This window comes from Hylaeus anthracinus, unplaced genomic scaffold (genome assembly GCF_026225885.1).
Source record: "Hylaeus anthracinus isolate JK02 unplaced genomic scaffold, UHH_iyHylAnth1.0_haploid 12001, whole genome shotgun sequence".
Classification (NCBI taxonomy): Eukaryota; Metazoa; Arthropoda; class Insecta; order Hymenoptera; family Colletidae; genus Hylaeus; species Hylaeus anthracinus.
This window is the reverse complement of record NW_026534348.1, coordinates 3489421-3505828: the sequence shown is the minus strand read 5'-3', so window position 1 is coordinate 3505828 and position 16408 is coordinate 3489421. Positions and strand designations below refer to the sequence as shown.

General features: G+C 49.7%; 1 protein-coding gene across 13 annotated transcripts in view; it reads right to left on the bottom strand.

The window, feature by feature from the left end:
• Nucleotides 1-16408, bottom strand: part of LOC128890942 (ELAV-like protein 2) — a 63255-nt gene that overhangs the window by 33801 nt on the left and 13046 nt on the right. For 5 of the 13 annotated variants that reach the window (XM_054149974.1, XM_054149972.1, XM_054149976.1 and 2 more), the window contains exon 1: nucleotides 7446-11574. The exons of 2 other annotated variants lie outside the window; for them this stretch is intronic. The gene's annotated coding sequence lies outside the window, so the exon portion shown is untranslated. 6 more of the 13 variants (XM_054149967.1, XM_054149973.1, XM_054149975.1 and 3 more) reach the window with 6 other exon arrangements.

Genomic DNA, 16408 nt, shown 5'->3' with positions numbered 1-16408 from the left:
TCTCTCTCTCTCTCTCTCTCTCTCTCTCTCTCTCTCTCTCTCTCTCTGTCGCGTGCTGGCTAGCTCGTTCTTTCTCTTTCTCTCCTTCCTCTGGTGTCGCGCGCACGAGAGATCTCTCCCCTCCGCAATTCCAAGGGAAACCCCTCCCGCGTTGGCGTACGCCCCTTTCCGCGCGAGAAAGCACACACGACGTACGCACGCATGTGTACGCGACACGCGAAAAAAGCAGTAGCTCGTGCCGCTATCGGAGCGACGGGACGAATGGAGGGGAGGGGCATACGGGGATAAGACTGCCGGCGTGGAGAAAGAACGACGACGAAAGCACGCAGAAAGCAAAGGGTGAAGAACGAGAATGCGCCACGAACCTCGCACGGCACGTGCTCCGAAACCCCCCAACGAGACAGCGTCTCCAAGTCCTATTGTATCGCGGACGAAAGTCGTTCGCGAACAAATAAAATGTAACGAGGTGGACAAAAAAAAAAAAAAAAAGATAAACGTCGATGCGTTAACTATCCCGTGGCTTACCTGTTTATTTCTTCACCTTCTCTCAGGATCCACCTTCTACCTTACGACCGATGTACGTGAAGGAGCACAAAGAGACACACACAGACACACACCAGAGACACAGAGAAAAACACTTTTCCTTCGAGACGCGACACACTCTACTCCGCCTCGTGCTTCCTCGACGTCGTCTACGCTTTTCCCTCTTTCGTATTCCACCGAATCTTTCGATCACCACGCGGTACCGTGCACTGTGCAGAACTAGCTTGTGCGATACGCGTCTATCGCTCTCGTGCTCGTCGGTGTATATCACGCCGGTCCCTGATCTTCTCTCTACTCTTTCTCTACTCGTGCACCTACTAATATCACGCTCTCGCACCGCCGCCCGGAACAGAAGGGGAAATCAATGAAAGAAAAGTACGACGCGAGCGCTCGTAAATCGGCATTTATGCTCGCCTCCTGCGATCGTCGGGTCCCTCGATTTCACTTTGACCAGCGACGCGAATACGAGCGACGTGTAAAATCTTCCGGAGTCGGGACCACCGAGCATTCGTATCCGTCGATCGTAAAAAGAAACTCAGTTGGAGTACGTGTGTATGCGTATGTGTGTGTGTGTGTGTGTATATGCGCACGAACATGTGTGTACAAAGAATAGAATACGAGTATGACTGTGTGTACGTAACGTGTGAACTGTAGAGGATTACGCGAGACTAGAAATTAAAGCGTTAAACACTATACTAAAGAAACGGAAATAACGATACGACACGGGCGGAGGCTGCCTAGAGACTGGCCGCACCGGCCTGACTCGAGCGGCTTGCACCGTTCGGCGAGCTCCCTCGGTCAATTTCGGCGACGCTCGGACGGGTTCGCCCACCCTCGGCTCAGCCCGTCGCGAACCCCCCGTTTGTATTACGTATCTCCTCCCACCAACCCGTTCGCGCGCGTACGCTGCGAGGGGTTGCCGATCGAACTAATAAGAGACGTATGCGCGTTCTTAAATAAACTGCGACCTCGCCGATCGAACGAGCACCCCTCGACCATGCGAAAACCCTTCTGTTCAACCCCGGTCGAATTCGAAAAATTTCCAATTTGCTCGAGTGTACTCTCCTAACCCTATTGTTGTGCTACGAAACAATGATATCGAGCGCCATACTTTTTCAAAGCAAAAAAATTAACAGCCATCGAGGAAAGAATCTTTCCAAATGGTGAAATGGTAAATTCCGAAAAAGAATCGAATGTTTTCTACATTGTTTAAATAATATGTTCGAACTATCGGGAGTTAACGCGACTTCTATTGGTCGTGTAGCATAGTTAAGCTTTTATCGGCGACTCGATTGGATCTGCATACGTAACAAGAGTGTCGACACTCGCGAATCGCTTCGCAGACGATATTCCAGCGTCCCCGGCCCTCGAGATGCTTGCGGGGGTTTGTTCGCCCGAAATGTTTGCAACATGGCTCCCCGATATTACGTAGACGGAGGTATGCCCCCTCTCCTGCCTCCCCGGTTGCTCGCATCGCCACCCTCCCTCCCCCCTTGTGTCAGATCATGGCCAACCCTTCACGGTTTTTGACCCCCGCTGTCCCGGGTGCGCTATCGGCGTCGATACAAGAGTTCTTTTACCCCTTACGAGGCCGCACTCGATCGGGAGTGAACTCGAAACCACGAATTACATCGTCGAGACTGGTGGACGTTTGCCAAAGACCACGAGGATCGACTTTTTCCGAGAAAATTGATCAAAAAAAGAAAATACCACCGTCTCCCCTCCACGCGGATGGAAAATACTAGGCAACACTTGTACGAGTTTCATTGTAAGTCAAGGGGTGAGAGGTCTTAACCCATTTAAGGGCGAAAAGTCGATGCACCTGTGTGTACCCTCCGATGCGATTATCTCGCTCCGATTGGTTTCCTTCGATTCATCGATTCTCGCTTCCGGTGTCTCGTTCCAGAGGCGTAACGAACTCCGTTTCAACGCTTAATAATAATAACAACATCATTCGTTACGAGCGATCGCGTTCGCGAAACGGAGAAGACGCGAGCACAGACGTGGCGTGCCGCGAACCAACGCGGGAGAGGATCGAAAAAGCTGCATCCCTGACCTTACCCTGACTTTATCTCCGGAGATCGGGAAGCCCGGTCCCTGAAACGACGATGGGCCAAAATTATGCGCCGCTGACGAAACAAGGCGAGCAACACTTGGCGGCCGTGCCAATAACCGCGAACCGGTGTTTTCAGGAATTCGTTTCCGTTATCTTGCGTCACGCAATAGGCCCGTAGCGCGATATAGACGGCAGTTTTACATCACGAATCGTGAACGACAGACTGAATTACAGAGAACTTAAGAGCCTACGCCAATAACAGCGCGCGACGATGGACGATGGCGATGGACGGATCGTGAATTCGTAATCGTGAGTTCGTAATCGTGGGTTCGTAATCGTGTACAAGCGATCGTTTTTGGAGCGATTCGAAGCCTTGGCGGTGAATCGATCCGATTTGAGAGAATCTGGACAACTCGGATGAATCGGAGCTGCTGGCGAACGCGGCGAAGGCTCGTCGGTGCATGCACCAACTGTCCACGAGTGAAATTATAAATACATCCGCGTATAAACACTATAAATATACACGGCGATGGTATACGGAAAAGCTTGTCCGAAGCTTGTATGTATACCGTGGAAACAAGCAACGCCGTCGATCTATCAAAGCACCGATACCGTTGGAAACTCGTTAAAGAATTCCGTCGCGCCTTAGACGACCGCGGCGGGATCCAGCCAGGGATCGTCCTCGTTATTCTCTTAACAATTTATTGATCCGATCAAACGGATACTTTCCAATTTCAGGCAATCCTCGTTGATGGTTCGAAATTATCTCGAGTCGAACAATTTAGAACCGAGGCGGGTTAACGATCTCACGCGGGGTCTACTTATCTCGCGAATCGTTGAATTGTACTTTCAGAAAATGAATTACTACGGACTTTTCCAACGGTAACAATATTCGCGGATCGCGCACGCGACAGGACCCAATGTCACCGTCGCAGAGACGCTGTAACGGACATTGTCTAGTCGCGCGAGAAAGAAGGGAGCGAAGCTGGGATCGGGCCACGAGAACGTGTAACAGATGCGGAACGGTATGCAGGGAAAAAAAAAAGTAGGGACACGTACAGTAGAGACGCATATGCGAGTATGCGTCCATTATTCTCTGTAGCTTTAAAACCGGCCACGCGGTGCGTAAACGCGCGACAGGAAGTTGCCACCGCATTACCGTTGGAACTGTGAAAGTTTGCTAGCCCTCCGATCGCCTCGACGACGGATGAAAAGGAAGCAATTTCCGCGCGACTTTGCCCGTGATAAAAAAAAAAAAAAAAAAAAAAACCATTGTCTCGATTATTCTACAGCTTTCATAAACAGGTCTCTGGTATTCGGCATTAAAGGCAGAAAAAGTCGATATCTCGGTTGCTGTTGATCTCAGTGATGAAGATTTTCTTTAAATCCGATAGGAAACGAATACTATTATTTTACTATTTATTTTGTGCCGTTCGCATTCGACCGCGTGCTCCTTCGCGAATCATTAGGTGACTGTCTTTTCGTTTTCCGAAACTCAGATGTTTCGATCGATATTTCCGATAACTGTGTAGCTCGCGGTTCCAGCCGCGTAGAATAGCAACTCCTTTTTAGCCCTTTAGGGGTTGAATTTCGAGATATTCTTGTATATATCATAAAGGAAGCCTCTGTGCACAATTTCAGCTTTCTAGCTTCAAGGGTTTGGCTTGGGCGTTGATATGCCAGTGAGTCAGGGCTTTCATGATTTAAACAAAGGTCGAAAGGTGGCTTCGGAGTGTCTTCCGTACGCGCGAACGTTCGACGGTTCTGGGATCCCTTCGGTCTTTGCTAAACGAGATTTATCGCCACGGAGGATCAGAGAGAGGTACCATAGATCGTGAATCATTTCCAGCGTGAACGTGGTTGACAAACGCGAGGCGTACCCTCTTTCGTTAAGTCATGATCCAGCTGTCGAAGCTACGTTTTCAGGGTACGGCCCCACCTCCGTCATCGATCCGGTGGACGACGTGCACGGACATAATTCCACTGCGGGAGCAATAATTCCGTCCGTGAAGTTTCTGCGGGGTCGCTGAACCCCCGTACGGATTCGTCGATGTCTTCCAAATCTATTCCGAATCTACCCTGCTCCGCCCCGAGCTCAACTCGAAACGATACTAGGAAGACTAATTTGAATACTTTTCTCTTCGTACGAAACATTCTGTATGTATAAAAGATTATCCCTTCGCAGACACATGTACAAGGGGTGAGAACAGCCATTGGCTTTTCGTTGCCGAGAAAGAAATGTGTACGCGCTCTTATAACAGAAGTAACAGCGCTTGAAAATAGTTGATAGATTGGGATTATCGGTTGAATAGTTTAACGAACACTTTCGGCACGGTAACAAACGTTTCGAGCCAATGCGATCATCATTGAAGCAGCGCCAGACGATACCGTAGATACGTCCGCAAATACTGGCCGGGCTTAAATATACACGAGGGTTAAGAACGATAATGGCTATATAAATACCCAACGAGAAGATAGATCGAACATTATATTCGTCGACTTTTGCTTTATTGAAAAATGCTGATATCGATTCATCGATAGACAATAAACGCGAACGTCGGGCGTTTTGCTCGTTGCGTGCCTCGATGCTCGGTACCACGTTCAAAAATCGATCGGTTGCCAACGTATTATCGTCCAAATATGGAAGAGGGATAACGATTTCAACGAGTATTTGCGCAAAAGCGAGGCGCGATCGATCGATTCCCTCATCCTTCGACGAGCAAAATTCTCGTTTGCATAACAAATTTCGTACGAGGAATAAGATATAAGAATATCAATTATTCGGTGCGCGTATATCTGGATAACCGTACGAACTGTTTCTCGTGTCTTTATTCGTCGAAACGAGTCATCGAGCGAGAAATAAACAATTATGAAACGAAACTTTGCCCGCGTCTAATGTCAACGATTGGCTGACGCAATAGTGTTCACGACACGAGATGCGATCGTATCGCCACGTATCCGAGGAAACCTTACTATTCGCCTCGGAGTCCACGAACAATGATTGCGTAACGTAAACAAACGCTTCCAGGGTGGAAAAACGCCCGCTTGGCCGACGATCGCCGAACGCTTTTTGCGTCCGTGCTCGCGATTCTAAGAATTATAGGACCATTGAAATCGCTGACGTCACCGAACGTTCAACGACGAGCAGCAATAAAAAAAAAACTGAGAGTGGAACTATCACCGCGATTACCAGCTTCGTCGGTCTCGACTCGGATGAAAATTGAACGAGCCGATCTCGTTGGAATGGTTTCCCGATCTCGGGAAACGGCTGGGTTGGTATTAAGCAGACTAGTCGTCCAAGTTGAGTATGAGATATAAAAATGAACGACGATGTCTGTAACCATCCCCGAAGCGTACCCTAGGCGTTCGTGCAAACGGCGTTTCGTTGGTTGCGCGTCGGCGTACACCCCACGAAGTTCGTTGGTAAAAACCGGAAGCTACCCTGCGCGTACACGCAATTAGTAACCGAGCACGATCATTTATTCAGCTCGGCCCTGGGACGGAGTTGATCGTCGAGGAGTGGCGATTACCATCGCCCCGTGTCTTCTCGTCGTTATCGTCGTCGATAACTCGTTACAAGGATTACCGGGAACTCGCTCTAAACTCGAACGAAGTTTCGATAAATTGGCGGTGCGTGGGTATACATCCGCGAGACAGGGGGAGAGAGAGAGAGAGAGAGAGAGAGAGAGAGAGAGAGAGAGAGAAACACAGGACGTTAATACTGTGTTTCGAAGGGGGACGCGTGGCCGTGTGTGCGATGCAATCATATTACGCGCGACGGACGAGGAGCGGAGAGAGGGAGGAAGATCGAGGGAAAAAGAATGACGGATGAACGGGGTGAGAGAGGACAGAGAGAATGGAGAAAGGTAGAGAAGCTCCATTGATTGGTCGGTGGCACGATGGAACGTTGCAGTTGCCCCGGGGGTATATGAACCCCGGCGGTAGCGCTGTCTCGCTCTCTCTCTCTCTCTGGCTCTTTTTCTTTCACCCTCCCTCCCGTAGTTTACCCTCCCTACGATTTTACCCCACGGCGAAACGCAGGCGCGTCACATGGACCCAGGAACGATCAATACGAGCTTCCCCAACTAGCTAGACCCGGTCTTTCTCCCACTCGTCGCTTTTCTATCCTCCTCTGTTCCACTCTCCGGCTATCATCCTCCTACCAGGTCTCCCAACCCTCGGTCAATCTTTGATATTTCCAGGCCGGGAATTTTCGTCGAAATAAACCTGCAGAGAAAAAACGCGAATTTACATTCGAATTTAATTCCCTTCCCGACGCTTCGCGCCATCCACCTCTCGACCTACGCGCTATCTTTTCTAATTAGACGAATTGGATCAAGCGATTCTAGCCACCTTCGGTCGGCGATAATCGAATACACGGATTAGCGGCGACGGGCGCGAAAGGAATCGTGGAAAACGAGGCTCGAATCCTGTCCATAGATTGCGGATCTCGAAATGAAAGAAACGTGGACGCACGTACAAGTATACTTCGTGTCGCGCCACTCTTTACGTTCGAGCTGTTCGTTTAAATACCAACTATCCATCGCTCGTCATTTTTCATTTACCGAGGGGCCCACTCGTGGACCCCGAACCACGGAATTCGTTCGACTCGATCCTCCGACGGCGGTTCTTCCTGTTCGCAAGAAACGACCAAGTACAACGTTGGACGAAAGAAATACGCTGCGGGCATTCCCTCTCCCTACTGGCGGATGGAAACGAAAATCGTTACCGCGAAACATAGGAAAACGGAAGTAAGCGGTACACGTATGTACTTAAAGGCGGTGTCTCTCGAAACGTTCATCGTCATCATCGCACTATCTAACACCCCTTTATCTCTCTCACGCACCATTGTGATCGAGGCCATCATCGCGGACGAAAGCGTCCCTCTCGAGACTTCCTGCTTGTCCTCGACGAGGACCCGCAGTGCCAGTTGCTCCATCCTGGATCTGCTTGATCCTTCATGCACACTCTCGCCGCTTTCCGTCATATCCTGTTACCGAACTCATTTCGCACTCGATCGACCGTCCTTGAGACGTTTCTTTCTTTTCTTTTTTAAAACTCCCATGTGATTGGTCTTTCTTTCATTTTTTGTGGTTTCTTTGATCGGTTCGTTTGATTTTTGAATTTTTTTTTTTTTTTTTTTTTTGGTTCATTTTTTGTTATTATCATTTTTTCAGGCCGGGTTGCTCTAGAAGGAGGAAGGATCACAACTGAAAGAGACGAAAGGAACGCGACGGTGCACGATCGCGATCTCGTGGCCGCGTTGCTTTCGGCTGCCACGCCCAAAACTTCTCCGACCCGCGATACTGCGCCGTCGAAAACGTCAGCTGCTGGCACGCTGATACGTTTCCACCTCGTCTCGTCGATAATCCTGCGTTCGAAACGCGCTAAACGTCGCGCAGACACGCTCGCGATCCCTCGACCGCACAATTTACCCGCAGAAAGGATCGAAATTAAACGACGAACCAAGGAGAAATTTTCGACGGTATCGAGAACCCGTTGGGATAAAATAATAAAAATATAATATACTCTATCCAAGTATTTTCAGCAGTATTGGGAACGCGAACGTCTCCTCGGACTCCCCCACGGACTACTTCATCCTCGACGAATTACGATCATCGAAGCGGGTATCGATCGAAACTAATAAAGCAACCCCGTTTCGGCCAAGAGAGCGCGACGTGATCGGGTTTCGAGAAAGGAGAATGACGATGGCTGCCGAAAGGGATCCTTCGATTGGTCCTGTATCGAGGATGTTTCGGGGTGATGGGGGTTCAAACATATATTAATGATCGGCACCTGATAGCGCGCGCTTACCAAAAACACATAGATCTATGTACACAGAGATCGATAATTAATACTTTGCAATCATAACGGTAATAATAACAACAATAATATAACAATATAAGAATAGAACGATAATAATAATTCGAACGTCAGAAATTCACAGAAGCAACGAAAGTAAAGAAACAAATGAACATACCGGTTAACGATGAAAATCAGTGGTTGGAGGATGCCGATATCTGGGCGTAGAACGAAACGACGGTGGGTTAAGTTACTTTTCTTACTATTTTAGAATACAGGTTATCCCGTTTATTTTTTTATCTATGTTAACTAGTATCTCGTTTACCGTTAGTTTTAGAATTATTTGCTATTATTAATTCGTTTCGATGCTCGTTCGTTTTTGTGGTTAGTTTCCTTTTAAACGACGACCGTGCGTGCGCGTGCACCGTTTTCTCGTTTATCTCTCCTCGGGGCGCAACGACTTTTTACGGCGACGATTTAACCGGGTCCGAGTTCCGCGTTCACCGGTGCAATCACCCGACAGTTACCCGAGATTCCTCGAACGTGTCTCTTGCTCACTAGTTCCGTACGGCCGCGACGTCGGCGACGGTTTTTTCTTTTTTCCAGCTCGTCCGTTCGAACAATCGAGCCAAGTGTGCGGTCCACGACGTTTTTCACGCAGAAACACTTCGATTCCTTAACGTTTCCGGCTAAACGGACTGGGGAAAAAAAGAACGACGAAATCGCGGAACACACCCTCCAAGTGTCTCTTTTTCACTCCCACCGGCCGACACTAAGGCTCTCTCCTCTCTCCCTCTACCTCGCCCTTTCTCGTCCGTGCCTTTCTCTCTTTTCGTTCCGCAGGGCCTCTTCTCCCGATTAAAGGATCTTCCAGACGAGGATTCCGTTGCCTTTTGCGTCACCAGATACCGATCGCGCACCCGAGATAACGCGCCGACGTTCCGCGCGATTCGTTTCGCGTTCTTAACGCGATATCCGAGAGAAGCGTGCGCGCCCGTCGATCGAGATCGAACGATCCGTCGACTAGTCGGTTAGGGTCCAGGGGGCGAAGGGAGAAAGAAAGGGGATCGAGGAAGGGTGGTCCAGAGGGACGAACGAAATCATATAAGAATCCCGACGAAGGCGCACGTGGAACAACGTATGAACGATCCGTGGTCGGTTCGACGAAGGCGTGTATCTTCCCCGGTTGATCGATTGATTTGCTTCGATTGCTTCGTCTCTCTTTCGTCGGGCGGTTTATCGCTGGTGTCGTTTCTTGTTTTCTTTTCTTTATTTTTCTTTCGTTTAACGTTCGTTAACTCTTTTCTTACTTGTCGGTTGTTGTATTGTTTTTTTAACCCGGTTTTAGTATTGCCGTGCGATGGAACACAGACACACGGTTTTCTCGATTATATCTCGTTGACACGTGGGCGGGAGAAAGCAAGAATGATCGGTATACGGATAGATCGGTGAGGACGACGACTGGTACATGTACCAACGATACGGAACGGTAGTTTTTCTTTGAAATTTTTCTGTTTGTTTGTTTGTTTGGCTTTTTTTTTTGTTTTTGTTTTTTTTTTTTTTTTGGTCGAATTAAAGGGTTCAAGAAATGAAGACAGATGTACAAGCAAATAGTAAGAATGTTGCGGGTATAACGGTGTCTACAACGCAATGCCTTTATGTGGTGCGGTAACTAAACTGACGGAGCCAGCCACCGCCGCCAATCGCTGCACCCTCTGGCCACCGCCGCCGCCGCCGCCCCCGACGGCGCTGGTTCTGGCCAGGCTCGCAGGGGTGGGAGTCGCGAGGGAGGAACGGAAGCAGAAGGAAGAGACAAAGACGGCGAACGATGGAGAGCGAGACGGGAAACGCGACGTTGGAATGCACGCAGGCGCCGGGGAGAGGCAACGACTGCACCCACCGCCCTGTCGCGATCGCTGAACGCCGTCGGGTGGGGGCGGACGATGACGAGAAATGGGGGGAGAAAAAATATAGAGGGAGAAGACGGAAAAAGCTGCGGCGTCGGAAGAAAAATGGAAATCTCGCGAAAGGGGGTTGCGCGGAGGGTGCGCAAGCGCAGCGAATCGAAGAACCCGAAGGCAATGACTGCATCTTCCGGATGCCACCGCCATGGTTGACCGTTCGCTCGGCGGTCGAGGGGGGTTGGTGAATCGGGCCGCAGAGAGGGATGAGAACGGAGAAAAGTCGCGGCCGGGGACGTCGGTGTCTGCGCAGACGCCGGACCGTTGAAGGCTGCGACCCCTTCGAAATCGTCGTGACGTTAACACGTTGGGCGCGGTGGAAACGATGACGAAAATCCGTCGGGCGTTTCCGTTCCGGTCTCCTCGAATTCGGGAAACGACCGCTTCATCGTTACCGGCGCAAGACCCACACGACGCTGGTATACGCGTCGTTGGATCGTCTCCAGCAAAACCTGACTCGGTTCATTCTAACTCTTTATTTACTGAATTTTTTTAAAGTTTTTAAAATCTAGGCGTCCGTCTTGGTCTCGTATCACCGTCTAGAGTTGTCTCCAACAAACTTCCGAAAGAAACAAAACTTGAACTTCAGAGACGTGGAGTTGAAATTCAGAATAGATTTCAAATTAATACAGTATCATGAGAAAATCGGCAATAAATAAAGGGTTAGAATGAGACGAGTCGTTCGTCGGGGGAATTCTCGAGCAAATAAATGAAGGGAGATAGAAATGACATAAATAATAAGTAACGTCTAGAAGCAAAGGACGTACACGGTGCAAGAGCAATCGTATCGGTGCACGTGACCGTATCAGTTTCGTTGGAGTCCGGAAAGAACGTTACAGGTCAACTTGGTCCCACGAACGAAAGGGAACTGGAAGAGCCTAAGGATAATTGGAACGCGAGTGCATCAAACGAAGAAGGGATTGCCGAGCTCCAGTGAATCTCTGGCCTGTGTCCGTCAGCTGAAGAGAGAATACGGAGTCGAGGGCGATTGCGAAATACGCACGCGCCGACGAAGGGTCGTAAACAATGGCTGCTCTCCTAGGAGACCCTCGGAACCTTGCAGCCACCGATACCGATTGAAGGGATGCCCGCCAAGAACAGAAAGGAGACAAAGGCCGACCCGCCGGTCGAGTAACCGCGGAGGGAGGCGAACGGCTTGAAAGCCGGCCAAGAAAACCGACGAATTAAGGGGTTGGAGGGGTGGACGTTGTACACCATAGCGGTAAGTCGTTGGCATACAGGTGGCAGAAGATCGAGTTCGTAGTAAATTACGAGGGAGAAATTTCGTGTTAAATTTCCAGGTTCGATCGTTCGGACAGTCGCGAGAAACACGGAGACGGTTCGAGCAAACGAATATCAGAGGTCCTCGACTCGCTCGTCTGAAAAATTGATGGCAACCCCGTCGATAGAAAAACGCGAGGTAGACGTCGTTAAACCGGAGAGACGACAAATTTAACGCGAAAATATTATTCGACTATTCCGACGGAGGTTCTCGTCTCCGAGAGACGGAGAGGTTGGATTGGAGAGAGAGGTAGAGAGAGATGTATCGCCTACCCCTAGACGCGGGGGAGCGTGCACGCGCGCAGGGTCGAAACGAAGGGAGGAAATTCAGGTTCCACGAGCGGACGAAAGAGAGGAGAGCTCGAGGAAAAGGGGAAACGGGAGAGAGGAGCGGGTTGGCGAACGCGAGAACGCAGGCGCCGCGTTGAAAACGGAAACCTCTCGTCCCAGGGGTTCACCTCCCTCCAACGGAAGAGCTTTTCGACCGCGCGAATGCGGCCAAATATTCCCCGTGCCTTTACCGCACGTCGTCCACACGCGCCCCTCCCTCCCCCTTTTAACGCGCGCGGATATTCGCGAAATTTTCCGGAGAGTTACGCTCGAACCCGTATTCGGAAAATCCGCTATTGTCGGGTTTCACCGGGACCGTAATCGTTTTGACTTTTTCACTTGCAGTCGCCCTGTACTTCCTTTGTTCCCCCCCATCCTCGGATCGTTTCTTCCTTTTTTTTTTGTCTGTCGCGGGTATAAAAACTGTTAGGGGGCACCGCGATCGAAGGGTCCTTTCGAACCCTCGGTTACCTGAAGGATCGCGCATTCATCGACGAATATTGTAACGCTACCCTTGCTGGAGTCTTGAGCGAACACGTGCCACATAAATGGATCGGACAACGGTTAATATATACCGCAATATACGAACGACGAAAGGAAAATTAATTAAACGAGGAACGCGATTGTATTTTAATTAAAGTACGCGACGTTCGCGTGGACTCGAGAAGAGCAATCCTTATCCAACCCGAGTTGAAAAACACAGCAAAATTGTAAATTGCTCGGTGGGATCGTGTGTTTTAAAAGATATCGAACGAACAGAAATATGATCGAGTTTGCACGAGGTACAGTCAGACCTGTAAATATTCGTACCATCTATGTGTTAAAGAAATTTGTCCAAAGTATACGATAGGTTTGACGGTTCCATATAAATTTTTCGATTGAACACGTTGACGCCGACTTGCATGACTGGTAGGTCGTTCGTGTCTGCTCCGCGCGGCGGTGCGAACCACCGGTGGGTCACGCGCGTTATGCCGAACAATGCGACCTGATACCGCGCCGCCCCACCACGCGGACACTGAAATCGAGCGCCGCCGCGCGGTGCAGCATCGAAAAACCGCTGCTGGCGTCAACGTGTTCAACTACTGGAAACTACATTATCGCACATTTATCGTAATTTCTTCCCTTTGACGAGTGACTTTTAGAATTCACTTTCTTAGTTGAATGAGTTTAGCGAAATTACTCGTGAATCCTGGCCAGATGTAAAGGTGCCCGAGTCCTCGATGTCCTTGGTCTGGGTTAGGTCCGAGTCTGTGTTAAACATGTGCACGCGTAAAGTTTGTACGTCTCTATAACAAGGTATAACAAGGTGCGAAGGCCTTCGATGCCATTCCTGCGACGACGCTTCACTTTTCTCCATAGTTAATTCTCCTCGTCGCGAACGCGCCTTTTCGCGGCGAGAAAATAACAACAAGCCGTTGATTATCGGCTATCTTATCGACGATCGTCGAATCCGAACGAGAAGAGGCGACGATCGATACGTGTACGCGTACGCGTACGAATATCGTTTCCACGCGTTACTGCTCGCACGAGTTAACGAACGGGCCTCGCTAATGACTCGAGTATGTATCGCGGACGCGAATCGATCACCGCGGGAGAAATAATTGGTCGGCTCGATGCCACCCGTTATGTTTGCATTACGAGATACAAGATACGCGGATGAAAAAGCCGCGCCGAGAAAAGAGCCGCCCAGAAGGGGGTCGAAAGAAAGCAAACCGGTAGAGGGGACGGGGAGAGAAAGAGAGAGAGAGAGAGAGAGAGAGAAAGAGCGAAAAAATGAGGGGATGATAATCTAATGGTAAATAGCATGCATACAAGGACAGAAGGGAGCAAGGGCGTAGACAGCGAAAAGTCAAACGAGTCGCGCAGGCTCCGATAAAATATGACTTTCGGGATGTATTATGCGTATGTATAACTCGCTATGCAAGTTATACATACGCATACGGATGTAAGCTCGTTGAACAAATTATTAAAAATAAGAATATTTATTCATAGAGCGGGAGGGGGGAGAGGGGGGGGGGATTTCATCTTATATCCTTGCATTGCACAATAAAGGGGTTGAATAGAAATAAAAATTGAACGAATCAAAGCGCAACCGAACACGAAAACGTATGTACGTTATCAACGATAATACACGGACAATACACGACGTTGATTAGCACCTACGCCTCCAAAATTTCTGTTCGTCTTCAACGTACGTTCCGTTTTCGCGTGGTAAGGCACGAAACCCCGGTTAAATAAATAAAGAAAAATGCAAATCAGCCGGGCTGAAATATATATATATTCCCGTGGCTCGATCAAAGTCGCGACGATAAAAAGACAGGCCAGACAGTCTCAGCAGGGGCCGGCGGCGAAGGGATGCCGCGTAAATCCCGAATCCCGTCTCGGGCAATTTATAACACTCCTCCTCTTTGTCCCGAACTTCCGTTCCGTCGAGTATCCTGGGAACAGGGAGCACCTAGCCCAATTGCCCCCTCTTCCTACGCCATTGGCCGTGTGGGGCGGCGGGAGAGGAGCTCGGTGCCTAACGGCACAGGGGTTTCGAATATCGATCTCTCGCGTTCGCTCTCCCAGTCGTTCGCTCTCGCGTTCGGATCCGGTTGGCTCTCTCTCTCTCTCTCTCTCCTGGGTTCGCGACGGCCGCGAGGGGTGGGAGAGGACAGAGACGGGAAGGGTTCACCAGGAAGTCCCAGCCAAAGCCCAGGAGCGGAGGACATTCACCGGCGAACGAGCAAACACACGCCTATCCGCGAAACTTGCCCGGAGATCGCTCTCCAGTCCGAAACTTTTTACAACCTGACTCGATTTTCGGCTCTCGTGCCTCCCCGGACCCGGGGGAGCGCTTCCGCACACCCTCGAGGCCGCGGAGAACTACCCGCGCTCCGAAACGATGGAGGGTTTCTCGAATTTTGATATAAAAAAAAAAAGTATAGGATGGAAACAAAATCTAGCGAGTCCAAGTCTTTTGAAAATTAAACAGAAAGCGTTGGATCATGACTGAGAAAAATCAATCGTAACCTGGTATCCAGGACGCGCGAAGAGGTGTATACGTTACGGTGAACGTGATAAACTGGGGATTATGCATAATCTCCGCTAAAGTTGGCGAACGTGATAAATTCTGGAATATTTATCAAATTCACCGGTGATTTCATATAATCTCCGACTCGTAATGGGGAATGTGATAAATGCACTCGAATCCGTCTACTTTCGAACTGCTCCCCAATCGAAAAATGGTATTGCAATTCCAGGTTGGTTTAGAGGAGCGAAACTTCGCAGGCTCTATCTCCAGGAATTATGCAGGTTCATCGATCAATCGTCGCGGTCGGTTAACAGTGTTAACTTAACACGGTTACGCGTTCTCCCGAAACTGGTAGAACTATCCGGGAAAGTATCCTCCGGGGGCCTCGCAGGCTCGCAACCAAGTTTCCATAATTCCATCCCTTCTCGCATCCGGCGCGCCGTAGCTGCGCTTGCTCATCCGGGAGCGCAGCCTGGCCAAAGATAGATGTGCGCGAGTCAGGCTCGTTTCGCGTGTTCCCTTGGTGCACGGAACGTCGCGTGAACCCGGGAACGAGGCTGCACACGTGCACCTAGCCGCACCCGTGCACCTCTGCACCCTGACAATCGACCGGTCGTTACGCGCGCGGATTACGCGGTTCCCGCTCCGCGTATTAAACACACGCTGCCCTCGTTAGCAGTTTTCGGTCCAACGAAATTGCGAGCTTTCCGTGCAAATTGAATTAAACGCTTCCCGGGAGGGTGGCCGCGGAAAATGGTACAACTGGAAACAACCCGGCTCGATCCCGCGAACGTCGACCCTATGCAACAACTCCAAATAATTTACGTACGAGCTCTTTTTATTCGGTCTGGGTGTCGACGTTCGTCTCGATCGAGCCGGGATACAACGAACGTTATTTTTTCTATGGAAGTTGAGCAAGGGAAACACCATCCTGTATAGATTCGAGATCGATAACGTTCGTAGCGAAAACAATTGAAATCGTTACTCCCCGACGGACAAGCCCTCGTCCTTCGCAACGTTGAGAATGAAAAAATAAATACAGGACGATCGAGTAACGCTACACATTTCGATAACAGAGCAAACACGTCTCTGCGCAAACATTTGCCAAGAAGGACGACCGTTGGCTCGTCCAGCCCGGTTAATGGATTCTATGGAGCTTATTGGGTTACACAATTCGGGGATAACATGTTTCGGCTTTCACCGTGTCGGGGTACACGTTGTCGCTTTAAGTTTTTAACGTTCGAATTGTCCCGCGGTTCGTGTTCCCACAGGCCGGCCCACCAGAAACAGGACACCTCGACATGGTCGGTATATTAAGTAATAGGAAAAAGCGCGCGGCTTCGAACGTCGTTTTTAAATGAAATTTAATGGCTTCGAGAGAAAGAAGCATCGGCATTCGACCATTTAATTAAGAAAAAC